This window comes from Corvus hawaiiensis, chromosome 5 (genome assembly GCF_020740725.1).
Source record: "Corvus hawaiiensis isolate bCorHaw1 chromosome 5, bCorHaw1.pri.cur, whole genome shotgun sequence".
Lineage (NCBI taxonomy): Eukaryota > Metazoa > Chordata > Aves > Passeriformes > Corvidae > Corvus > Corvus hawaiiensis.
Window position 1 is genome coordinate 48,423,935 of NC_063217.1, and position 12,819 is coordinate 48,436,753.

Below are 12,819 nucleotides of genomic sequence, written 5' to 3' on the forward strand. Positions count from 1 at the left end.
ATAGTGCATATTCATAAGGAGCAGAGTTAATATTGATAATACAACCTGCACTTTCACATCCTTCACTGCTTTCTGTGCAACAGGAACATTATGAGTTGCTTTTTTGAGTTTTGTTTTTACACAGTGTTGTAAGAGTATTCATTTTTCAAAGGAAGAAGAAGGTATTGCATATAATACATCTTGCAAAACATTCACTAATGGCAGCAGACCTTCATAAGAACTGCGTCTCCATTCATTGTGCTCCTATTAAAGTTAACTGTAATCTATTTATTATATCATTAAACTTAATATATTGTAAGATGAATTCTATTTATAGATGCAGTAATAGCTGCACTAATCACTCAAGTTCACATTGAACCAGGCTGTGCTTCTGAGCCGCAGGAGCGGTTGCTTCAGAGACCAAAGGACGTTCCTAAACTTCCTGAAGAGATGACCTTGCTTATTACACACTGGACAAGCCCGAGTGGCCCCGCAGAGCAGTCCCTACAAGCTGCTGGCTCCCACAACTGCACTGTGGAGGAAGCTAGCACCATGCATCCCATCCACTTTCCTGCCTTGGCCCACTCTTCTCCCAGATATCCTTACACACCACACCAGCAGCCAGAGACCACCTGGGCACAGGGTGTTCAGCTGGCACAATATGAACACAGCAGTACCTGCCTGGGCTCCTTGTTAAATAATTTTACCTTATATTCCTATTATAGTAATTTCACAGATTCTGCATGTGACAATAGTCCATCAAGTTAGAAAACTATGCACTAGAGACTGTTCTTAGGCACATAAAGCAGAAGCCCTTCTTGCTGATCAACAGATGACAAACACAATACAAAAAAAAATTAATAGGGATCAGTTCCTTTTTTCAGTACTTCAACAAAAGAGCTGAGTTGTTTTGTTTATATTGACAAGAATGTTTCCAAATTGGAGAAGTGTGCATTTCTGCCTTTTGAACGCCAGTGTTCAAACTGTTTTCACTCAAATATAAGCAGGTTGACAAATCACCTTTGTACAGAAGAAGAAATGTGTGTTTGGACTTGGAAGGCTTACCAAAAATGTCTGTCCTTTGCACTGAATACAAATAGAGGACTGGTATCTACTGATGTTTTCTGTTAAGTTTTCCTTTTGTTTTTTTAGAGATAGCTTAATTTTAATTGCCAAGAGAAGTGCTTGTTTATCTGGCATAATCTATACAAATTTATTTACAAAATAGTTTCTGTCATCATTTGTGGTACATGAGAATGATAAGGGGTTAGTGGTGAGTCTTTAGGCTACAGACAGAAGAATTCCTGGAATTACAGATTAAACCAGAAGGATTTAGGAAGAATGCAAAGAAAAAACTATTAAAAATGTCAAATCTTTTTTCCTACTTGTTTTACCTAAAGGGGGTATAAAGGTTACAAAGCCAAGCATTCAAAAGAATTTGAAACTACAGGAATAAGATGCTTCTACTCAAAAAAAGCTGCTTACCAAGACAGCCCTGTGCATGGTACATACCAAATAAGACACAGATTCTGTGGAAACAAACAACGTCTGAGGCTGTGATTTATTATACAGTGTTATCCACCTGTACATGTGCATCAGGTTTGCACAGGCAAACATTCCGAAGTTTTAGGCATGACATCCTGGCATCCCTTTTATAGCATGAAGGGAATTCACCCCACCATCTGGCAACGCATTGACTCCCTGTCCAGTGAGCCAGTGGTATGAACAGCCTGAGCCCCCAAGTGATGCCCCACCACTGTGGGTAGCCAGCAGTGAGGAATACAGCAGGATGCAAAAGCACTAGAGGAAGATGAAACACGATGTGCCAGGGCAGTTTGCTGGTAACAGAAGTGCAGGATCCTTGAGTCTCAGCTTTGGAGAGGAGATTGTTCTGTTGAATGTGCATGGATTTCCTGGGCTGTCTCCATCTTTTCCTCCTCCTTGTTTCTCCGTAAGCACCATCCTCAAGGTCCTCCATTCCCTTGCCCTGTGCTTTCCGTATCAATCTTCTGGCCCAGTAGTTTCCTCCTTCCTGCCCTCTCCACAGCATCACAGTCTAACCAGACTTATTGTCCCAACTTACAACTCCTTTCCTTACCCATCCTCGACCATGTTTTCTCCCTCCCTGGAATTCAGGACAAGCATTTTTCCATACAATGTTCAAGCATCTACAAGGCAGGGGACGTCTGGAATGCAGGACACAGAGTCACAGAATCGTATCAGCCTGGGTTGGAAGGGACCTTCAAGATCACTTCGTTCCAACCTCCCCCAACATGGGCTTCAATGCCACCCACTAGATCAGGTTGCTCAGGGCCTCATCCAACCTGGCCTTGAATAATTCCAGGGATGGGGCATCCATAACCTCTCTGAGTAACCTACTCCGGTGCCTCCGTACCCCCTGGGTAAAGAACTTCTTCCAAACATCTAACCTAAAATCTCTCCTCTTTCAGTTTAAAACTGTTTCCCGTTGTCCTGTCACTATCTGCTCGTATAAAAAGTGACTCTCCCTCTATTTTATAAGCCTTCTTGAGGAATTGAAAGGCCACAGTGAAGTCTCCCTGGAGCCTTCTCATGTCCAGGCTGAACAACCCCAGCTCTCAAAGCCTGTCTTCACAGGAGAAGTGCTTCAGCCCCCTTCAGCAGTATGACCTGGTAGAACACACACTCCTTGCAGCTCAGAGTGTCTCTGGAAATGGTCATTTTTCCATGACACACACTCTGCACCCTACCATTAAGTGGCAGTGGTGGCTATAAAAGGGAAAATTGCACATTATACCTGCTTGATCCAGCTTCCTTTTCTCACCCAACCCATGCCTATGGTAGAGCACAGAGAAGGGGATTTATTCCTCTTCCATGAACCCTCATGATTTATTGCCATGACAACTCTCCCCTGTCCAGAGGCCTGGGAGAGCCATGTGAGCTGGTTTCTCCTGAGTACATTCTTCCTGCAGTGGAAGATGGATGCCAAACCTTTGCAGAGCAGAAAGGAATGCCAGGCATGCCGGGGTCACACCAGATGCTTTAAAGGCTTGCTAACCCATTGTCATTAACCTTATGCTGTGCAATTGCATGTCAAAATGGGCTACAGGCAGAGGAAGCAGGCCAGCAAACCTGCCCCATCTAAAAACACTCTTCCCCAAACAGGTGCTTCCAGTCTAGAAACCATACAGTATGCTTGCCTGCCTCTACAAGAAACACAGCACTGCATAATTTAGGGTAACTAGTCCCTCATCCAGATGAGAGGTATGACAATTGCTAATAATTGGTTTTTTACACGGAATCTAGCTTTACCAGCACAGCTCTTTGTAACAGATGTTTCATAGAATGTGAGAAGTACGAAATAGGTGGCACATTTCACAGTGTTTCAGAGATATTTTCAAACAGTGCTACCTGTACAAAACCTAAGAACTACATAATAAAAAAAGAAAATGACCATACCTGTCCACTGTTATGTCTAAGCTTCTTTTGGGAAAGCATTTTGTTCAATAAAAGCTTATGGTCCCTTTATAAAGCTATAATATTTCTACTTGAATTAAAAAAACTACTAGTCAAAACCCCTGGTTTCTACCCTCAAGGAAAACTGCATGTTGCAACCTTTACATAACCTCAGACATCACATATTTAAAAACTTCTGTCAACTTGCCAGATCAATGAAATGGAACTGATGTACTCCCTAAACCAATCCATTCACTGTGGGTTAAATAGCAAGACAGTTAGCTAAACTCCTGGGTTTTGAAGCTTACAATTTCTTTATTTATAGACAGGATGGAGTAAATTAAAGATTTCAAAGTTTTTTGGTTTGCTGTTCCATCCACTTGCAACCACAAAATTAGATGGCAACCGTGGTTTTAAAGTTTGTAACTTTTGGAGATTCAGTATTGCACAAATCCAATTATTTAAGGAAATGTAGTCCATCTAAAGTTACTGATTTACCAAAGAAATGCTACAAAGTAAAATGTCTAGGAATAGTCCAAGTCACTGATGTGGTTGGTTGTACAGGGAAGTATCTTAAAACTATTATAAAGTTAAGAGGGAAAAAATGCAAAATATTGAAAACTATTATTTGAAATAAGTGCACGAGAAGAAGGATTTAAGATTCTGTAATAAAGCCTGTGCAAATATATGTCTTAGTTCCTATTCCTTTTATTTTGCTGAAAGCAACTACTAAAGCTTGTTATTAGCTGTAACATTGCTTAAGCAATGCCAGCAATGTTCTGACAAATCTCTACGGATTTTTTTACCCACTTTCTTTTTATTATCATACTCCATCTCTAATATTCAATCAGTGCCAAACCAGTTTATGTATGCCAATCTTTCTCACAGAAATGGAAAAATACCCTGCTGTATGTCATAGGCCTGCTGATGTGACAGGGAGAGACTGAATGGAAGTGGGAAAGGGAAGCGGGAGGGAGGAGGATGAGAGCACCAGCCTGCAGTCTGGTATTTAGTGAAGTCTCATTTTTTGATCAGAAAGTTGGCAGAAAATCAAAGTGCAGACTAGAGTTAGTTAGGTCCCTTGTAATTTTAACCTTCAACACAAGCTTTGCACATTGCGTGGACTCCTCTCTTTAGTCTAATTTCATACGCAGAACAAACCTGTGCCTTGAAAACTGGCCAGATCTTAATAATCCCCATTTTACTACCTACCTTCAACAAAACATGCCATGAGCCACTGACCAGATCATTCACTGATGAACCTAAATTTCAATTTCTATGCAGTTATTTAAACACAGCCCAGCTGTTAGCTGAATTTCCCCACTTAGACAAGATTGTAAAATGTTCACTTTTGTCCCTGGTAAAATCATAGACAATGTTTAGGAATATTTGATTAAAAAGAAAATTCTGGGAAGAACTCATTTGCTGCTTGTGTAAATATAGTTCCTCATTAAAATTTGATAACAACAGTCTTAATGGAATACTACAACCTCATTCATGCTTTTGAATAAAGTGATTTAAATTGGCATGAACACAGTTTAAATACACTTCTTCCCAGCTAACTGTTGGCAGCTTTTTAACGGCCTGCAGGGACAGGTATGACTCATGCCTGCTCTTCAAAAACTTTTTTAAAATGCAGATTTTTTTCCACTGGTCTATTGTGCTTTACAAGTAAACTGAAAGAGACTAAAATTAGAAGGCAGACCACTATCACCAGAGGGATTAGGAACTCCTAGGCTATGCTGATTCCAAATGCTGAATTGGTTGACCTATACTAGGGACTCTTTTATTCTGGTTCCTGCTAGATTTCTGGCAAACTTCATCCAAAGTCTCTCCTGGTTACAAATTATTTTAATTCCCTGTGTTTAGGAACAGCGGGTGGTCTCTGGATTCGCATGCAACATCGCTCCGAGCAACCATCATTCTCTGGTATGCAAGACTGAAAAAAATGAAGGTGTTCACCCTAAGTCAGTCAGCATGAGAACACTATGTGGTCACAAGTCATATGGCAAAGCTCTGGAGTTTTTAAAACAACCGCAGAAACAGCCTTTTCATGTGCCTTACATAAGGTATGCTAACACTTACTAATTCTGATTAATACAAAGACGGTTTGGTGGACAGCTAGTTTAAGAAGGGAATCCAACAGCCTCAAGTTTAGCCTGAGCAATCAACCTGTCACGGAAAAGACAGCAGAAGATACTAACCTTCCCTGTAATTCAGGCATTTTAGGTAGTGACGACTAAAAGCTAAAACAATAAGGTACATTTCAACTTAAGATAGGGATGTCAGCCTCCTTATCAGCACAGTCCTTCAAAGAGCCCTCCGAAATTCTCTTCCTTTGAGACAGACAAGCCTCACATCCATGGCAAGATGTGTGGGCTACTCAGTCCTGAAGAGCACAATAGGTGCTCTCAGGGTAGTATCCCTGAGAAAACCTGCATAAGCTTTGTGTTTCTGTATGCAAAATACCAAGGGAAAAAACGTTACGTACTTAATTTGCCATATGACATAGGAAAGTTAAATGTGACTCAGCAGGTGTACATACTGAGAAGCAAGAACATTAACACTAACTGGGATTTGTTCACTTTCCCGTTCATGATAGCTGGTTATGTTACCATATTATGTGCATCTAGTTTAGGAATGGTGGGTTTTTGCTTTTACAGCAGGTAGACAGCTGGCAGCTTTGTGTGGCTCTCTGAAAGCAGCTACAGAAACGTGACTAGTATGCTGGGTTCGCTGTTCAGCACTACAGGATAAACATGGAAAAGAAAAAAGAGGAAGACTCAGCCAGAGCCTGCATTGATCTAAAGCATGGGTCAACAGTTCCAAGACACAGAAAATCCAATTCATTTCCCATTTCCAATTTCCAGGGGACATCTATTACAATCTAAAAGGCAACTGTTTTGAAGAGCTGTGATACTAACACTATTTTCTAAGCAGAGGCAGTGTACACTGAGGTTAAAGAGACGGCTGTACCAAAAGAAATCTCATCTCAGAATTAAAAAAAAAGGTTTGAAAAACAATCATAATACCCCCTTCACCTCCACAAAAACTATACTTTTTTTGTTGCAACAGAAAGTGGAACTCTTAACTTGAAAGTTTAGCAGATGCCCAAGTACAAGAATGGGGATACCAGGCTAAGGAGCAGTCATAAAGGCTGTGAGAACAACCAGCATACCAAATCCAACCTTCTTGATCATCTGGAAGGGTATTTTCTATATCTGCAACTGGCAGTTAATATTTGTCTGGTTTTATAGCTACCTAAATATACAAATAAGCAATCAAAGTGTCTTCAGCTCTTGGGGAGAATTTGTGCTCAAGGGTATGTGACACCTAGAAAGATCCCAAGGAGTGGTTCATATACCCTGCATCTTTTCTCACTACTGAGGTACTGACTCAGCCCCTGAAACAGAATGTGTAACTGGTCTCCAAACAAGACTCCACCATGCAACCAGCCAGCTGACGGTGTCAACAAGTGAGTCAAAGGCTGCTGCAGTTTCATCCAGCTGGGCCACTATCACTTACACTCTCCAGCTTACACTCTCTAACAGAAGTCTGAGCAATAACATCTACATCTGAATAAATCCGGTCCTGCCCAACCAAAACCTCAGTCTAGAAGAAATTATCAACTAATTTCTTCCAGACAACACAAGAATTTCAGGAATGCAAATGAATCATTTTATGCCCCTGACAGGTCTTTCTAAACCTTCTAGCAGTTCCTCCAACTTTTCATTTCCCCGAAACAAAACCACAGTTCTCAGAAATATTCTGGAAGAACAGACAACTAAGAAAAAATTTCCCAGTGCTCAGATGTTAAGCCTCCCTCCCTGCAGCATTACTGTCTTTAAAATGTTTTTAAATGAAAGGGAAAAGAGGAGTAGCTTGCATTAGTTTCCAAATAATGCAGTTATACTACCTTTTATCTGTATGGATGCCAGCATGGAATTGCACTATTCCTTTAGGGGCCTTTGGGAATGAGGTGAGAATATTATCTTGATCTGCATTAAACCAGTAACTGAATTGAGTATATTTGCTTCTTCATGCTAAGCTAATTTCAAGAAGCTCCTAATTTGTTAGCACTTTTCGGAGCGATCTTGCAGCTGGAAAGGAAGAGAACAGACAGCTCAATGTGTGTAACAAAGGTTTGTCAAATAACATCAATATTCCTCATAATATGATTGCCCTTTCAAAGTAAGAACTACTCAGAGTTATGGTAAAGACCCCAGCTCAAAGGGACCAAATGCAGCAAGGGGCTCACAAGCTGAGGGCTTAACCTAGAGGTGAAACAGGCTAAAAACTTGGCTAGAAATCAAGAGTCCTTCTGTATGTTGCCATTCCCACCTTTTGGTTGTAAACAAACTCTGGGGCTATGGCTGGGAACACCAAGTCTGCAAGCCCACATTCTCCACACCAATGCATCTATACAGAGCAGAGAGGATGACTTTAGGTAACATCAGTAGAAAACCACAGTTGACAAGGAAATAAATCTTTCAGAAGAGAGGGATACTGTGCCTTTACCAGTTCAAATCCCATCTTCAAATCTATGTGAAGAAGAGCACTGAGAACCAAACATGCTTTACATCAAGAACAATTCTAGATCAGAGGCCCATCTGCTCCAGAAGCAAATGCCCACACCTCTCCACAGATAGTCTTCACTGTAAGACAGCATACCCTTCATAAGCTTTTCTGAAACAAACTTGTCAAAATCAGCTCTTGAAATGGCAAGCCATGGGCATATTCTCTGCTGGATATAGCTATACCAGAAGAGATTACTCTCCCCTCCTTAACAGATTTCAGTCAGTGAGCTAAATTGGCTTATACAACTATATATAGTAGTAGATCTTTGGCAATAAATGCACGTTTTTCCCCTTAAACAGGCTAAGAAGTGATGACATGAGCAGCTTAAGTGGCAGATTTGAAACAGCAGAAGTCTGCTGGCAGGATGCATGACAAATACCTGCAAGTAGCCCAAAGCATGGCAGCTTATCCAGCCAACTTAGCTGAGCTGGAAGATGACATGTTCACAGTACCAAATGGTCAGAATCACAGAAGCCAAATTACATCAGATTCCCTATCGGTAGGATAAGTGATCTGAATTCACTGGGGCCTCACGGTACTGCCAGGATTTGGCCCAACACTTTATAATCCCATATTACTGCTGCTTTAACCATTAAAACCTCCCAAATCCAACACCTGCGAGGAATGGCATACCTGACTTCAAGAGCAGCTTTCTTTGAGAAATTCTAGAGGCAATTGACTTAATCCAACATCAAGATATCTGTCATGAAATTCAGTTGTGTTTGCTATCCACTGTTGCAGTTACGGGAGCTTCTCCTGTACAGGCAGTCCCAGCTCATTCACACATATACACACTAAAATCCCCTATTGTGAGATGGGACATGCCAAGTCATCTGTTCCATATGTGTTTTCAATAGACAGATACACAAACAGCATTGCTAAAACACATTTTCATTATTCAGTTCAAAAGACAAGTTAGTTGAATAAATAATCCTTAATTTATCTTTTTCTTTTTTTAAAAGGTATCATGAGTTCTGTTTCTAGTGTTGCTACATGTGACTTAGTGCAACATCTTAGCCCTGTGAAGGGAAAACTGTAGTAACCTAACTAGAGGATAGATATGCCGGAGGTCTAAGTACTGCTAAGAATTACATGTTAGTAAATATACATGGCGTCAGCTTGCACACAGCTAACAGCAGCTGGTCGAAGTGAAGGCTTGGATTCATGGCCCCTTGCTTTCTCAGTGTATGAGACAGGTTGGAGAAGCAGCGAGAAACAGCAGCAAGAGGTTTAATACTACTAGCAGATAAAGCATAAACTTTTCAGAAACCCTTGATTACATGCTCTGAAGCCCACTCCACAATGATTCTCTTACTATCAGTCAGGACAACTAAATGAAACTGCACTTTTATTCTGCAGGCATAAAATGATAGACCAGAGAAACAAACTCCAGTAAATTTTATTGATGTATTTTGGAGGTGGTTTTGGTTTCACCAAATGGATAGTCTCCCAGTGAAATCATTCTGCTCAGACATTATTCATAACATGCATTTGTACTCACATAAGTTTCAACTTCAAAACCAACTGACTTTTATTAGTGAGGGTGTGTTCTCCAAACCCACTGATGAAATATCTACAATACATTCAAATCACACTTTTTTTTTCACTACTTTCCACAGACCTCACACTGCCACACCAATTCACAAGACAATTTTATAACAGAGCCCTTGCTCCTGCTGTACTGATGACAACAGAGCCTCTCTAGGACTGTGACTACCCTCCAGGCTGACACTTAGTTCTGCTGCACCAGTGCAAGCAGTGCCCACCGTGCCCCAGGGGGTAACAGGCTTTGCCTGTCGTCTGTCACTCTTCCTTTCCTCTGCAGCCCCCTGCACCCACCTGCAAATCACCTCTTATACAAACAGCCCAACCTAATCCACTCCAATCAAACAAGTCAGGCTGGCAGAGCCTTACTATTTAAAATATTTCATTTAGACAAACAACACTGCCGTCAGATTTGAGAGGGCATTTCCCTTAAACAGAGGGGATGTTTACCTGAGCTTACCTAGGCAAACAATCTGTAAGAATTCAACACGTGTTTATCAGTGACTGCAGTGGTGTAAACTAAACTCCAGGATTTTGCAGCTATGTGGTTGTGGATCGCTAGCATATTCCTTCTACCAGTTGTGCCATGGGAGCAAAGTACCCAGAAACAGCTGGATAAAATAGTACCTTAAGTTGCTACAGCTTCTTGCTAAGACTGAACTCTTTGCCAACAAAAGTGCTCCTTGCCCACCTGAGCTGTAACCAAGTGAAGGGTTTGGTTAGCAGAGAGATAGCAGGTAAAATTAGAATTTTCCAAGCCATAGGACTTTATGGTTACATCAGCAAAGTTACTACACAAGAGATCATCACTTCTGTGAAAAGTACTCTGGCAGAAGCAACCATGCTCGCTTTTTTGTCTAACCAGAAGACCTCTGTGTGCTATCATGAAAGCATAGTCATCATCCATGTACCTACCATGTGATTTGCCTGAAAGAGTACAAGCTGTCACAGAAGACAATACCCGCCCCCCCCCCCCCCCCAAAAAAAGGCCCTCAAAAACCAAAAAAATTCAACAAAGCCTAATCTGTTTACAGAAGTTGAGACCATCTGCTAACTGACCTGGAGGACACCTTTAAAGGCTGTATCTGCAAGGTGTTTAAGAAATCCAGTCATGCACAGAAACCTGCAATATGAAAAAATCCTGGAAGGCAAAGTTCAAATATGCAAAAAAGTACAAAGTCAAAGATGGTACAAAGAGTTTACAAGCTTCTCTCTTTCTCTGTGTCTCTTTTTTTAAACTTCTGTTTGAATACCTGTTTTTTTTTTTTTCCTTTTTTCTGCTCACTGGTAAATAAACAGACCAGGCAATTTCTTTCCCACCTATTTTATCAGTCATAATACTAAACTATTTTTTTGTTTGTTGCAGCAGTTGCAAGAGGTGAAAAGTTATTACTTACCTGAACCTATTGGATTTATTTAATAATTCTTTTATCAGTAAAAACATATTTTTCTTTAAACATGGTAGACTTCTCTTGAAAGTTTCTCTCTCCCCATAAACAATTTTCTTTCCATTTTAGCTGAGTTTCTCGTGCTAAGATGTTTGAAAAAGGCAACTTACACAAATATTAATATGCAAAATCCTCATGATAGTAATTACAAAAGTAAGTTTACAAAAGAAAGTGACTTTGTTTATAATCAGAGTCCAGAATTTAAATGCTAATATTTAAAAAATATATAGGAACTTTACCACAGGAAAATACAACACAACATCTACCTCAACTGTCAGAGTTAACTTTTCTTGTATGTTTGGAAAAGAAATCAAAAGAAAACAGTAGGAAAATAAATCAGCTTTGCTTTTGAGAGTTGAGAGTAAAGAACTTCCATATTTTTGTTAACCCATGTCATATTGGAATTCAGCCATTATAATTTATATCCTTTTAGAGTTCCAAAAATGAACAGGAACCTTACTCTCAGAACACCAGAAGCCATAAAGCCAACACAACAAAGAACCGAGAATGTGATGGAACAAGTAATGAGAGCGTAAATCTGAAGTTCGGTGCTTCTCTCCATTATCAGTGCATGGTAATTTTATGCTATTTTCTGCTGAGGCTCCTTTGAACAGAACACTGAAGAGTGATTACATGTCCAAACTTTAATAAAATGTCAAAATCCACTGCTTCATCGTATCTGCAATTGTGATGGATTCCTCCTACACATGGGATAAGAAAGGATAGAATTTTGTATTCATGGTGCTCTAAGTACTATGTTTTAAGTTGGGGCTTGATGTAAATCAGTTATTTGCCAACCAGAAAGTCATTATTATAACTTTACTTTTTAATTAAAAAGGCATTTTTCTTTTAAAATACAGCTTCAGATCTTGCATACACTTCTAGAGAATGAAGATTTTTAAAAATTTAGTGGCTCTCATCACAAAACAAATCCGTGGCCAACATCATGCGTCACCACTACAAGAGGGACAGAAGACAGCAGACTGGGTTCTCCTGTGTAGTTGCAACTCTGCTTAAACTCAAACAGGGGAAAACAAGCTGCAAAATCTCTGTTTTGGTCTCAAAGCTTCTCCCCTTTACAGGCCAAAGCCCATGCCTCCAAACTCTGAGGTCTGTCCAATATTGATGTTAAAAACAGCAGAGCCGACTGGGGTGGTCCTGCTTCCACCTTCCTACCTAAGGGGGTGCTATCAATGCCAGATGGAAGATGGAAACTACAGGCAAACCAGAGCCAGCATCAAAGATGCATTTGTCCTGCTCTCTGGAACTCCCACCATGTGACCATTTCTGCAGTCAAGGTTAACTATATCCTAACCTGCAGGCTAAAATTCCCCCACTTATTTTTCATAGCACTGATAACATCTTCAGACAAAGCAGAACCAAACTTCTAATATTGATTTCTCAATGTATTTTGGATGGACCCTCTTTTTACAATAAGACCACATCTGGAAACTTGTTACTCAAATTCCTTTTTTTACTCATCCTACTGTCTACAGATGGTGACAATAGTAGTTCTTCCCACTTACTATAGAAAAAAAGAATCACTCTCTGAGCTTCAGTAACCAAAAGCATCATAAAGATTGTATACAAGCTATGCAGTTCCCCTTGTAGAGGGAACAGATCAAAGAGAAAAAGTCTGTCAAGAATACACAGCTAAATGTTACAGCCAATCCAATGGTATTTAGTCAGCTTTTGCACACTGGCTGTTGCAGAGCTGAATAGCAAATCTTACCACAACTTTCTTGCCAGAAGATTTAGCTCTCCTACGAGCTGGGCTTTGATGCGTCAGAGAGGAAAGGATAATTCTTGTATTTTCTTTGGAAACAATGCAATA

General features: G+C 40.3%; 1 protein-coding gene across 1 annotated transcript in view; it reads right to left on the reverse strand.

Moving 5' to 3' along the window:
- The window catches only part of FBXW7 (F-box and WD repeat domain containing 7), a 180,081-nt gene that overhangs the window by 40,342 nt on the left and 126,920 nt on the right, over positions 1 to 12,819 (reverse strand). The window lies entirely within an intron of this gene.